Source organism: Emydura macquarii, unplaced genomic scaffold, assembly GCF_026122565.2.
Source record: "Emydura macquarii macquarii isolate MOO-44397 ecotype Brisbane River unplaced genomic scaffold, CSIRO-AGI_Emac_v2 contig_295, whole genome shotgun sequence".
NCBI classification, from domain to species: domain Eukaryota; kingdom Metazoa; phylum Chordata; order Testudines; family Chelidae; genus Emydura; species Emydura macquarii.
The window spans coordinates 11,453,240-11,465,790 of record NW_027130432.1 but is presented as its reverse complement, the minus strand read 5'-3'; the positions used below and the strand labels follow the sequence as shown (position 1 = coordinate 11,465,790).

At 46.3% G+C, this 12,551-nt stretch overlaps 1 protein-coding gene across 3 annotated transcripts in view; it reads right to left on the bottom strand.

Annotated features, from left to right (window-relative positions):
* Window positions 1–12,551, bottom strand: part of CPNE2 (copine 2) — a 157,286-nt gene that overhangs the window by 127,015 nt on the left and 17,720 nt on the right. The window lies entirely within an intron of this gene.

Sequence of the window (12,551 nt, the reverse complement as noted above, 5' to 3'; positions counted from 1 at the left end):
TGCCAGCTGTGCTCCAAGCTCCTTTCGCTTATGATTTAACCTTGTACCCAGGGACATGATGATCCTGATTGTTCATTTCTGAAGGAGAGGAGGGGTCGCCTGCGGTTGTTACAGGTCACAGCATGGTAAACGAAAATCAACTGGAGATGTGCAGCTGGCATTGCCTAAACCAACCAAAGAGAGCACCAGGTTCAGCAAAGACAATGTGGGTCAGTGCACCAGGCACTGGACTGGGCAGCAGGGACACCTGGATTCTGCTCCAGGCACTGCTACCAACCTGTCCCGTCAGGGAGCTACTTCACGTCACGGCTCTGTGCCTCAGTTTCCCCACTTGAAAGGCAGGAATAATGTAAGGCACTCTTTGTAAGATGCTTTGAGATCTGTGATAAAAGGCACTATCTAAGAGCTCAGTATTATCACTAATTGTGCTCCTACCAGCTTGCCTCTGGCAGGATTCCCCAGTGACACACAATAATGAGGCAGGATGGAAAGGCATATCAAGATTTTTATATATACAGGTGTGTAGCTAACAGTATGAACTTAGAACACACACACACACACACACACACACACACACACACAGGCTGTTCCATTGCCTCTTTCCTACAATTAGATCTCCCCGAACACACATGCCATTATCCACCACAGGCCCCATCTTGTTCTGGTGTAAACTGGCACAGCTCCATTGATTACAACGGAGTTGCACCAGTTTATAGCGGCTGTAGATCTGTTCCCATACGATCACTAACACAGCAGCTGTGATTAGAGACCTGCCATGTTAACAAAGAGCAGGAAAAAATATCCTCCCAAGCACACTATGGAACGTTGCCCTGAGGATAACAAAGCATGATGTACAGGGCACATATGCCCACCCAAACCTGTTTTTATACACAGCACATGTGTCTGCTCTCACCACACGCAGACTCGCACAGCCATGATGATTGAAATTCACTCCACATTTCAAGAGGGAAAAAAACCAAAGTTTTCTAAATTCTTTGGCCTGATTGTCCAGGTGGCCAAGATTTCTGCCTAGCATAAAAATCACTCTCACAACAGGCTTAATTTTAACCCCTGCCGGAAAAATCCAAGCTCTCGTCTAGGCATTAAATGTGTTTATTTAACTGACAGATAGAGACAAGCAGCAGAGAGGCCAGCGTGGTCATAGGAGGACTCCAACTACCTATAGGGAAGTAAAAGGAGAGAAGCAGAATTTCCCCTTTACACTTACACACGCCCCACACCGCCTCCAAAACCTCAGACATTATTTCTCTTTCCAGGCTTGACTCTGATCTCACTTATGACAGCCTGACTGGTTAGCCTGATACCACTTGCTCCTGATTTACCCTGAAACGACACCAGAATTTCAAAGCACGTAACGTATTGCAGTTTCAAGGAGAAATGCCTGATTTCAGAAAGGACCCAGGAGATGGAAAGTCTCCGAGGGTTGTGTATATAGTTAAATGAACAAAAAAGAAAATCCTCTAGCCCCATCCAACCCCGAAGGAGTATCTGCCCCAAGAAAAAGTGGCTTGACGTTTACAAATGTCAGTCTCGGTCCGCCTCTGTCCTCGGAAGCCTGTTTTTCCAGTTACAGTTAAAACATTAGATCTATCCCCCCTTTTTTCAAAATACACACATCATGCAATCAAAGCCTTTATATAGCCAGACCTGTTCTATTTATACCATGTTGTCGGTCTGCCTCTGCCTCCCAAAAGCAAACACAGGCCCGTCATGCTGGCACAAGCCAGAGGAAGAGTGTGGGGGGGTCCTTTGTATTTTCCCTGCCCTGTTGGCCCAACTTCTGCTCCTAAAAGCAGTGGCTGTAAATGACTCTGTGCAGGAGCTTTTCTCAGTACAGACTGGCACATAACAAACATCCGTCAACTGCTTCACCTCTGCACATCCCTCAGGTTCACTCCCTCTTATCCCTCTAGCAGGGGCCTTAGGCACTTCAGTAGCAGCATTGCTATGATGGTAGCATCTGGAGGCCTCAACTGAGACCAAGGAACTAGCGTGGGCCTCACGACAAATTGAATATGTAATTTGCACAAATAAATCCTCCCCGGTGGAAATGTTGCATAATGCTGCTTTAGTGGATAATCACCACTTGTGGAAACCCAAGGTTCACTTTCAGTTGTGCTAATGATATACCATAAAGTTAAACTTTGCATGATCAAGAGGCAGCGTGGTCCCATGGCTAGGGCCACTCAGGAAACCTAGTTTCTAATCCTAGCTCTGCCACTGACCTGTTATGTAACCTGAGCCAGGTCACTTCACTTCTTTGTGCCTCTGTTTTCCCTTCCCACTCTACGACTATCTTGTCTGTTTAGATTGTGAGCTTTTTAAGGCAGGGATGGTCTCCAACAATGTGTTTGGACCTAGCACAAGAGTCTCACTTGGGGCACCTCTAGAGCATACTGAAACATGAATAAGGGAATGTCTTTGCTCATGTCCCGGAGAACCCACAAAACCCTCTGGCATCAGGAGGATGGAATAATCATTTCTACTGTGATTTGTAAGGACTACAGAAAGTGCAACATTAAAGGTTGATGTTGTCACGCTGGCTGGATAAGGAGGGCCCTTGAGGTGTATTCAGGAGCTCTGATTACTCCCTTCTACACCAATCTGGCATTGGGGGTGTCACGCTGGTTGGATGGGGGGGGAGGCATTTATTATATTGTTTGACATCAGTATGTCAAAATCATAATAATTGATGTGAGATATGCCATGTCAGGCACTGTTAGAACAGCTATAATGTGCTAAGTAAGATGATGATGTTTATGTTCCTGTGTTATATGTGTAATGGAAGTTATGGATATGTTTGGTATATCAGTATTTCAAATTGTGCTGCCTGGGTAACACCTCACACAGGATTGCGGCAGAATAATAGCCTGCTTAATGGCCCATTGAGACATTCACAGGTGCAAGGGGCCCAGGGGGAGAAGCCAGGGAGATACCTGATGAGTCACCAGGACTCGCTCATGTGACTCTGGACTCCATTTTGGTTCCTGTGAAATTCCACAAGTAGCATGGCAAGGGCCAGAGGATATAGAAAGGCAGAGGCCTGGGATCCATCCTGTCTTCAATCCTGTTCAGCTTCAGCCACCTATCTACCTCTGGATCAAGTCATCTGCAACTGAAGCTGTGACACAAAGGACTGAGACTCATCCAGGTACTGGATGTGCACCAGAGGGACTATACAAGCCGGTAAACTCCACAATTCTTCTAGAAACCTGATGTATCTGGACTTTCAAATCATTTGTATGTATCTGATTACTTTAATCCTTTAACATTTCTCTTACTGTTTGTTCCTTTCTTTTTTTAATAAACCTTTAGTTTTAGTTACTAAAGGATTGGCTGGCAGCGTGGTATTTTGGGTAAGATCCAAACTTATATTGATCTGATACTGCGGCTGACCCTTTGGGGTCAGAGGGAACCTTTTTGATAAAGAGCACAGAGTTTAAATAACGGGTCTCTTTACTGGATCTAGTGGCTGATTGGGGCTGGAGACTGAAATGCAGTAAAGGGGGCTGTGTGTATTTGTGTACTGGCTTCTTGATAACCGGTTTGGGGAATCAGAAACGCAGTTTGTGGCTGGTTGGGAAGCCTGACTTCAGTGTCACCCACCAGTGTTGGGAGAATCTGCTCTCTTTTTGCAGCCTGCCCTGACCTTGGCATTTTCAGGTGGCTACCCTGGGCACGAAAGGATCACAGATGTCCCACCATGACTTCTGATGACATGGAATGAATCAAAGCTGTCCCGCTGGAGAACGACCTTAGAGAGCAGCAGCTCCATGGTTTGGATATCTTCTCCACATTTACAGATCCGACAGACCGATGGTGGCTTATGTGAATCTAGTTAGTGGTATCAAGTCCAGTGTTTACTGGACTGGTATCTGCATTACAAATGTCATCACCACATCTGGCAGCAGTTAGTACTCTGGTTGGGCTGGGTGGACAACACAGAGTGAATGAGCCTTTCTCCAGTGGTTCCTTCGATTCAAGTTTGAGTGATAGTGACGGGACAGGAGAAGCACAGGGAACTTGCCCTACCACAAGCCATGCTGTCCCTGAGACAGCAAGCAAAGAAATCCACCCACAACATTCATTTGCAAAAGATTCAATAGCCATCTGACACACCACAGGATCCTACATGGAGAGCATGTCTTACTCAAGGATCTCAATTACACGCAGAGATTCCTTCATCCACTGCTGACACTGAGCTACCTTGGGGGTGAAAAGCAGAAACTGTTTAACAGCACAGAGCAGCATGACACAAGCGCTCAGGCTAGGAAGTGAAGAATGCCAGTCTCCATTTGTAACTGTAAATGTACAGAATATAATTAGGTGGGCTGGAAACTGGCCCGGACACAAGAGTTTACATCCGAACTCTTGCTGAAATCTTTAATGAGCATAAATGATCAGGTGCTCTGCTTTATATATAGTAAGGAAAGAGCATTTGGGACCAAATCCCCATAGCCTCTTGCAGTGAATCATCCACAGTTATAAACATTTACCAATTCTGATCTAATCCTTCCAAACTTAGACCGTCAACTGCAGCCGTCACCAGCTGGTGAGCAACCTGAACACGTTCTTTCTGGGCTTCCTTCCTTCTGCCTTGCAAGTACAGGATCTGTTTCTGTTCCCTGTGTGCTCGCTCTCCCATCACCAAGAACCAGAGCAGATGGGATGTAAAAACACACTGCAGGAGGCGAGGTGGACATAAGCCAGCTGCACCACTTCCGAGAGGGCGCCTCAAAGAGCTCTTCATCATCCTTGCACAGCGTAAGAGCCTGAGGAATGTATCCCAAGCAGTTCGAAAGGATGGAGCCAGATTCTGCAGGTAGCCCAGATCTGGTATTCTGAGCCCCTTTTGTCCCCACTATGCTGTGCAGATGGGAAATGCCTTCCCGTCAATGCAGCGTTATTTTTTTTGCAGGGGTGGATTAACGGCGTCGACTTCTGGATCAATTGAGCGGGTCTGCACTGTCACTCAGTCGATCCCTGCAGACTCGATCCAGCGGTGCCAACAGTGTCAATATAGACACACCCTGAGTTGGGGTTTTCACAAGAATAGCCTCCCTCCAGGCATTGTGCCACGTCCATTTGCAGGTAAATCCGGGACTTACAAAGGGGCATGACACGGAATTTTTAATTAACTGACTTTGCTGAAATTTAATCTGTTCAAAGATTAACATATAAACTACCCATCAAAAGAGCAACATCCGAGGTAGTGTGGGGAAAATCCTTGGATCACATTAGGACTGATCTCATCCACGTAGGACTACTTGTATCACAACATCTGCAATCAATAGAGGCCACACTCTTGAATACAGAGATGGGTAAATGGATGTCTCCCTACATCAGCCGGGCTCCTATCTCCAGCTAAGATTTGCCCAAAGGGAGGACAGGTGTTGTTTCCACTACTTCCCTCTCTATGAGGAGGTAGCTTTAGTTTGTGTCTAGTGCCTTCTTGCAGCCCTACCAATGGAGGCTGCTAACAGCATGCAGTGAAACAGGAGCTCCCCAGCCACACTAGTTATGCCTCCTTCCTTCCTATGAGAACTTTGCCCCTCCAGTGCAATGGAACTCTCTACACCAAGGGTAAAGCTCGACCGCAGGACACAGAGCTTTCTCGAGGGCTGGCCCAAGCCTATGGAGTGAACTCCCTCAGAAACAAGGACTATCATGAACCTCACCACCTTCAACTCCAGGTGCTTTCCTTTGACCTTGCCTTCTCTCTCACTCACTCACTCACTCACACACACACACACACCACTATGCGTATCTTCTTCTAAAAAAAAAAAATTCCCAAACAAAAAACACTCCACTGCACACACGTCACCCCTTGGGAAGTGGCTGCAAGAACACATCTGACAGCTATTGGTCACATTGCTTATGGCAGTACAGTGATGAGAGCAGTATAAAACCTGGATAGAATTCCAGACCAGCATTTGGTGCAATTCTATTTTTTAGTGCAATGCTGGCCCCTTAGGCATGCCTATCATAGCCTCTCCAGGCTGGATTTTCCACCACCGGGTTTAAACTAGCAGAAGTGTCACATCTGGCAGAATCTGGCCCATGGTATATATCACACTCTCCAGAGGAGAGGTGTGTTGGACTGAGGGACCCTGTTTTTCCTACTTCATAATATTTGTGACAGCTTTTAAAATGAGACAAGCAATTCCAGCTGTGCTATACCTTCAGAGCCCCACCAAGTTCAAAGCCCCCATGGGCTACCACATGTCACACACCCTTGGGTGGGTTATCACTAGCAAGGATTGAACCCTGGACCTAAACTCATGAGCTTCTGCTGCCTGAGATAAGAAATCCCCCTCTCTGTTAGGCAAGGCTGTAACAAAATGATCACCTTCTATATATAAGCCAGCTAATACTAGAGCAGGGCAGAAAACCACACCAAGTGAGTGAGGGCTACACCACCATCTCAGACATAGGTTAGACACTCTTGGCTAAATGCTGATCCCATTCAATTAAATGGCAAAACTTCCCATTGATTGTGGTGGGAGCAGAAGTGGGCCCTGTCTGTACATTGTTTTGGTACATACAGTATGGCCCTGCTTCTGATCTCCCTTATATCATGTAACTCCCATGACTTCAAAGACATTCCCTGCTGATGAGGTTGGAAGGTGTGTCCTGTGTCTTGTTATTATGTGGCTGTATGGGTATGTTCTAGATGTGTATTGGTTACATGCATCATGTACATTAAAAACCTGAGGTTAACCAAAGATTTCCCAGCCTCAAAATAAGATTTGGGGGCTCAAGTCTGATCTCAGCGGATGTGCTGCAGAGTTACACCAGTATAAGTGAGAGCAGAATTAGGCCCTTGGTTTGAGTCTGGGGGCGGAGGTTCAGTTTGTTTTAATTAATCTATACCTATGCCCTGTCCCTTTAACATTGACTTGTCATTCACAGGCTTCACCCCCAAGTCTGTGCTACATGGACATGGCTTCAACACATAGCCTCAGGCATAAGGTTTCAGGAAACCAACAGAAGATATGAGGTACTGATGTTAGGTACACCAGCACAGCACTGGAGTAATTCTACTTACCTTGAGTGGAGTTACTCCAGATTTACACTAGTGTAAATGAGATCAGAATTTGGCTCCATGTTACGGCTGGTCAAGAAATGATTTTCTTTTCCCAAACCATTTCATTTTTGAAATTTTTCAGGTTTTCATCTCAAATCCCAAAATTTCTCCGTTTGTGGCAACCTCCCTCCCCCCTCCACCGCAAAATCCAGTTTTTCAATTGCTGGAAACCAATCAAATCAGTTTTGGGGTTTTCAACAAAAATAGACTTTTTTTTGTTGTTGTTTAAAATAAATTTTGACCAACTCTGCCCCAGGCTGTTGGGAGGTTCTTTCACAATAAACATTGCTTTTTCTTTGTGAAGTTTATTCTGCTGGTGGCTGGGGAGCCCATTCTGTCCCTCCTCCCAAGTCAGGTATCCTGACTGCTGCATATTTTACCTTTAGAATGTGGAATTACAAAAGTAGGATTACCCAGGCTTTAATATTTACGGAACCATGAAATAACACAGACTGGAAAAACTGAAGAGACTTGGTCTGGCTGGAAGCAGCTCACCTTAGTCACAAGATCATGTTATGCTAGCCAAGCCCAAAATCCTTAGCTGGTGCAAATCGGCATTGTCCCACTGAAATCAGTGGAGAGATGCACATTTACACCAGCTGAGGATCTGGCAATTAAATTGCCATGGCTCTTGCTCCCTGAGCGTGAAGAACAGGTTCTGTCCATCAAAGAACTAGGAGAGGCAGGATAAGGTCCTCACAGATTGCAGTACTCAGGGGGACATTTAGCTGAGTGATTTTTCAACAGTCTTGGCAGTTTCCAGACACTTTAGAACTGAATACTGGAACCAATATGGGACCCCCCCAGATTTCGCAGCTGTCACTTCAGATTTCATGGCAGCAGTGAGGACAGAACTCAGACCCTTCTGCTCCAGAAGCTTTAGAATAGAGGCTCTCAGCACCCCATGGGAGGTTCTCTGTACCAAGCAGAAACAAGCCCCTTAATGAGGAGGAGGTAAGAAATCTTGTTGAGTCCAAATTGTTCATACCTGCTAGGACCCAATCCTGCAAATAATTACACCTATGCTTAACTTTATTCTTGTTAATATAGAACAACAGGACAATGAGGCTACTCCTGTGAGTAAAGCTAAGCACATGCATACGGTGTTTGCAAGACGGGGTCTTAGCCATTAACACAGGTGACAGCAGATGACCTAATGTGCAGATAGATACATATGTATCTATATTTTAAGAGATCTTTTCATCTAAATTGTAAGCTCTTTGGTAGAAGGCCATTTGTTTCCTCTCTCTAAACTACCCAGCACAGTGTTGACACTATCTAAATAATAAAAGTTCATATACAGTTGAAATCCCACTGCCAGCTGGCAAAAGAAGTAGCTACATCTCATGATGGCTGGATTGTTATAAGGCAGCTCTACAGGATAGCTGGGTCAGCACAGCTTCAAATCAACTGTGTGAAAACCCCCAACCCAAACCTGCAGAGCACTGTAACCAACAGGAGAACAGCACACAAATCATCTCCTCTCAAGTGCTCAATGATTGGCTGATTCACGCCCCACGTATCATGGTTCCACCACACCAAAGCTACTTGCAACCTTTTAAAGTTTGAAAAAGCCACTGGGCCAACGTGACCATTAATGTAACTCCAGCGAGTTGAGGCAGTTTCCACCAGCACTGGATTTGGCCCACAAAGTGCGTTAGTTGAAACCCTGTTTAAAAGCTTTTATTTGTGTTTCTTAATCAAAGAAGGCAGACAGACACTGTCCATACTTGATCTTAATAGAAATAGATTCTTCCTGTTAAAAACAATTCTACCACCTTTCCTCCTGTTGAGTAATACTTGACTGTGAATGATCCCACTGAATTCAGTGGGACGACTGGCAGAGTAAGGTACTACTTCTCGTGAGTGATGGTGTCCAGATCTTGACCCACAGTATGCAAAACACAATACAGAGGGGAAATGTGGCAAGAGGAGATACAGACCTCAACGTCCTGAACATCACAAATGATTCTTGTGCTTACAATAAGATCATCAAAAGCCTCTGATATCTGTGTCTCTGAGAAGCACACTAGTGACACTATATTTAAGGTGAAGGAAGAATTTTCTCCCCGTCTACTTACTTATTTAACCCTCTCCCTTACAAATCCAAGAGCATCAGAGACATTAATGAATTTATGTTAACAATTTTTGCAAGACAAGGAAGTATTATCATTACTCTCATTTTAGAGATGGAGAACTAAGGCACAGAGAGATTACGTGAACACAGAGGGACTCTACAAGAGACACAAAATGATCCCACCTCTCGAGTCCCAGTTGAGTGCACTAACACCACCATCCTTCCTCCAATCAAAGCATCCAGGTGATCATACTGTTTGGAGAAAAATATTACTCTTTGGACTGAAGCGTCATTCTCAGCGTAATGGAGGTTTTTATTTTTTAAATTTGATACTGCCAAATAGAATTGTATTGGAATGACGTGATCATGGGGGAGAAGGTGTGAAATGGTGTGGTTCATTGTCTGGGAAACTGTTCAGGAGCTTTTCTGTGCCTGGATTTAGATGGTCAGGGTTGGCAGGTACCTCCTCTGCAACGGAGACTGTGCGCTGTGCCAAGTCTGAACGGAAATTGGCTTAGAAATAAAATGTGGACAATAATCCTATACCTGGGGTGTTGAAGCTTAATTAGCGCTCATAAAGAGCTCTCAGCTTGTCAAGATAAAGACACGGCGTAAATGCAAAAGGATTTATTGTTGTTATAAAGTTAGGAACCAGTCAAACAGCTTCCTGCACAATGCCCAGTTCTGTTACCAGTTCAGCAGCCCAATTTTGCTCCTACTGAGTTCAATGACTGCTTAGCTACTGACTGCAGTGAGAGAAGAGCTGGGCCATCTATATGCACCTAGCTGCAGTTCCCATCCCTTCTCTGCAGTCCTGGAAGAACCTGGCTCCAGTGGAACCAACCCAGATCTGCTGTGCTAATGGCCAGGCTGAGGGGAGCCCACATCGGGAAATCACGGCTCCAGCAGGTCTTCAGTGGGATTTTCAACAGCACTCTGGACTTGGCCTCAATGGGAGCAGAGTTAGGCCAATGTTGAGCACTTATGAAAACCGCACCAATAACCTGCAGGGGCCCCAGCCCACAGAAAGGTTTGGGGATAACAAGGAGGCACCAAAGGGAGGAGGAAAGAGACAATGCACACAGATCTGCCACCCTGATCACCCCACGGCGAGCACACAGTAGCTGCAAGGGCTACTACAGCTACAAGGCTAGAATGCAATGACCATGAGGCAGCTATGTCTCCGCTCCACTGCCCAGGGAAGGATTTCTTTCCCCAAAGCATACTTTACATTGGGGACATCCAGATTAAATAGCTATGCATCCGCACCCAGGTCTTCAACCTCAGGCTCCAGCAATCATTCCCTTGCAAAAGCCCCCGTAACCCACGCCTACTCTAAGCCCTCAGTAATAGCAGAGCAGAGTCAGCTAGACCCTCAGCACCTCCTGTTCCCAGCTCTGTGCGCTTTGGGGTGGTGTCTGCACTCCCCAATGGTACAGATCATGAGTGGAGACACTGGGCAGCCCAGCAGAGGGGCTGCTGGGCCCCTACGGATGCCTTCTTAAAAGGGAGGGCTGGAGATTCGCTTGTGTTTAGTGGAATGCATCATTGCTACCTCAGGTATTCCATTGTGCTTAGCTGCATAGGGCCAGTATAGAGATAAATGTAGTAAGTTGTAGGTACACTTGGAAATCTTATCCACAACATTACTCAGATGTCAATTTGGTTTGCATTTAACACCCCTACAGCTCACAGTTACCCAGGCAGTATTTTTAACTCTTGAAAAAAAAGCACAGGCCACAGGGAGGAGCTATGGATTTCGAGTAAAGCCTTGTATGTGCTTGGGAATAGCCCCAGCTCAGCAAGCAGTGCAGCTGATCCCCAAAGCAAGAGCATGCACCAACTCAGCTAGCCAAAGTCAACCCACATTAGCCCAAACTGTGTAAGCTGCTATAATGTCCTTGTCTGCAGTTAGGGATAGTACCACTGCACATGTGCTGGGCACCAGTGGTTGAGCAGGGATAGGCCTTGTCTATACTTGGGCATAAGGATTTTGAAAATGGCAAACTGGGGTGAACCACCAGCCCCATCATGCACATAGAGTGTGTGGGGGCTGGTGGGAAGTGAGGCACAGCAACAACACATCAGAACTAAGAATTTGAACAGGTGATGGTTAAGTGGCTCATTCAGTTCAGTGAAAGGGCATACTGAGGGGGGGCAGGCCCCCAGGCACTGGCCTGCAGGGGGGTGCCAGGCTGGTGCTTCACAACAGGCGGGGGGCACAGGAGGCTCTAAGGGGTGGCTGGATGGCAGCTGCACCCCCTGCGTGTCCTAAAGGGCCAGCCTGGCACCTCCCTCCCCAGGCCAGGGGGTAAGGCAGCCCCGCTCGAGCCAGCGCCAGAAAGTCCCCCTAGCAGGCGGAGGTAAGCAGCATATACCCTCATCCCCCGCAGGTACAGACCCTCCTCTTCCCCAGGGCAGCTGGGAGGGCGACGCCATCTAGTGGGAGCCAGGGACCCCTCCTGTCCTGTGTGGGGGGATGGAGGGGCGTGAGGCCTGGAGGCAGGCTGCAAACGCAGGCTTGGCCCCCAGGCGCCGGAGACCCACGGTACACTACTGGTTCAGCGAAGTGTAAGGAAATAAAGCTAGGAAGCTTAAAAGAGTTAAGTGGCCAGTTAATTTTGTGGCAGTTAAACACTGAATAGGAAGGAGACCTGAGACGAAGCAAAACAGCCGGACTGCCTGCCAGCAGCAGTCATGGGAATCAGACATGTAAATCAGCAAAGTTTAAAGATGGAAAAGACCAATTGGGTCATCCAGTCCAGCTCCTTGCATCCAGGTATAACAATGAGCCAGGTCCTCGGGGCTTTTATCCTGCTTTGAGTGAAAATCGCAACACAACTTTACTATGGAACTGCTACCATAGCTTTTACACCATATTATGTGTGTGTGTGAGAGAGAGTGAGAGTGAGAGAGAATGAGAGAGCATCTGAATGACAACAAATATAGTCAACAACAAAAAACGTTTGTCAACGGTAATCATGAGGAAGACAGAAACTGTTATGACTCAGCGTTAATACCACAGAATTAATACATTAAGAAGCTTACAAAGTTGCTCATGCTACAGATTTTGCTACAGACTAGAAGTGAGTCAACTCTGCACCATTCACAATGTCACATATTAAAGGAAAAAACCCACATTCAAAGAATGTGGAGGTTGAGATCTTTAATTGCATGCTCACATATGATGTTGTCCACAGGACCCCTGCCTCATTCAGTGCACAGGACAGATGATTCCCTAGAGATGAATCAGAGTTGCATAGTAAAGGAGTCTGTTGGCTATACGACCCCTATACCTTTTGATGCAGAAGGTGGAAGCTGTGTAGTGCATGAGAAAGGGGATGAGAAGAGAAAGGAAGGTCTCCC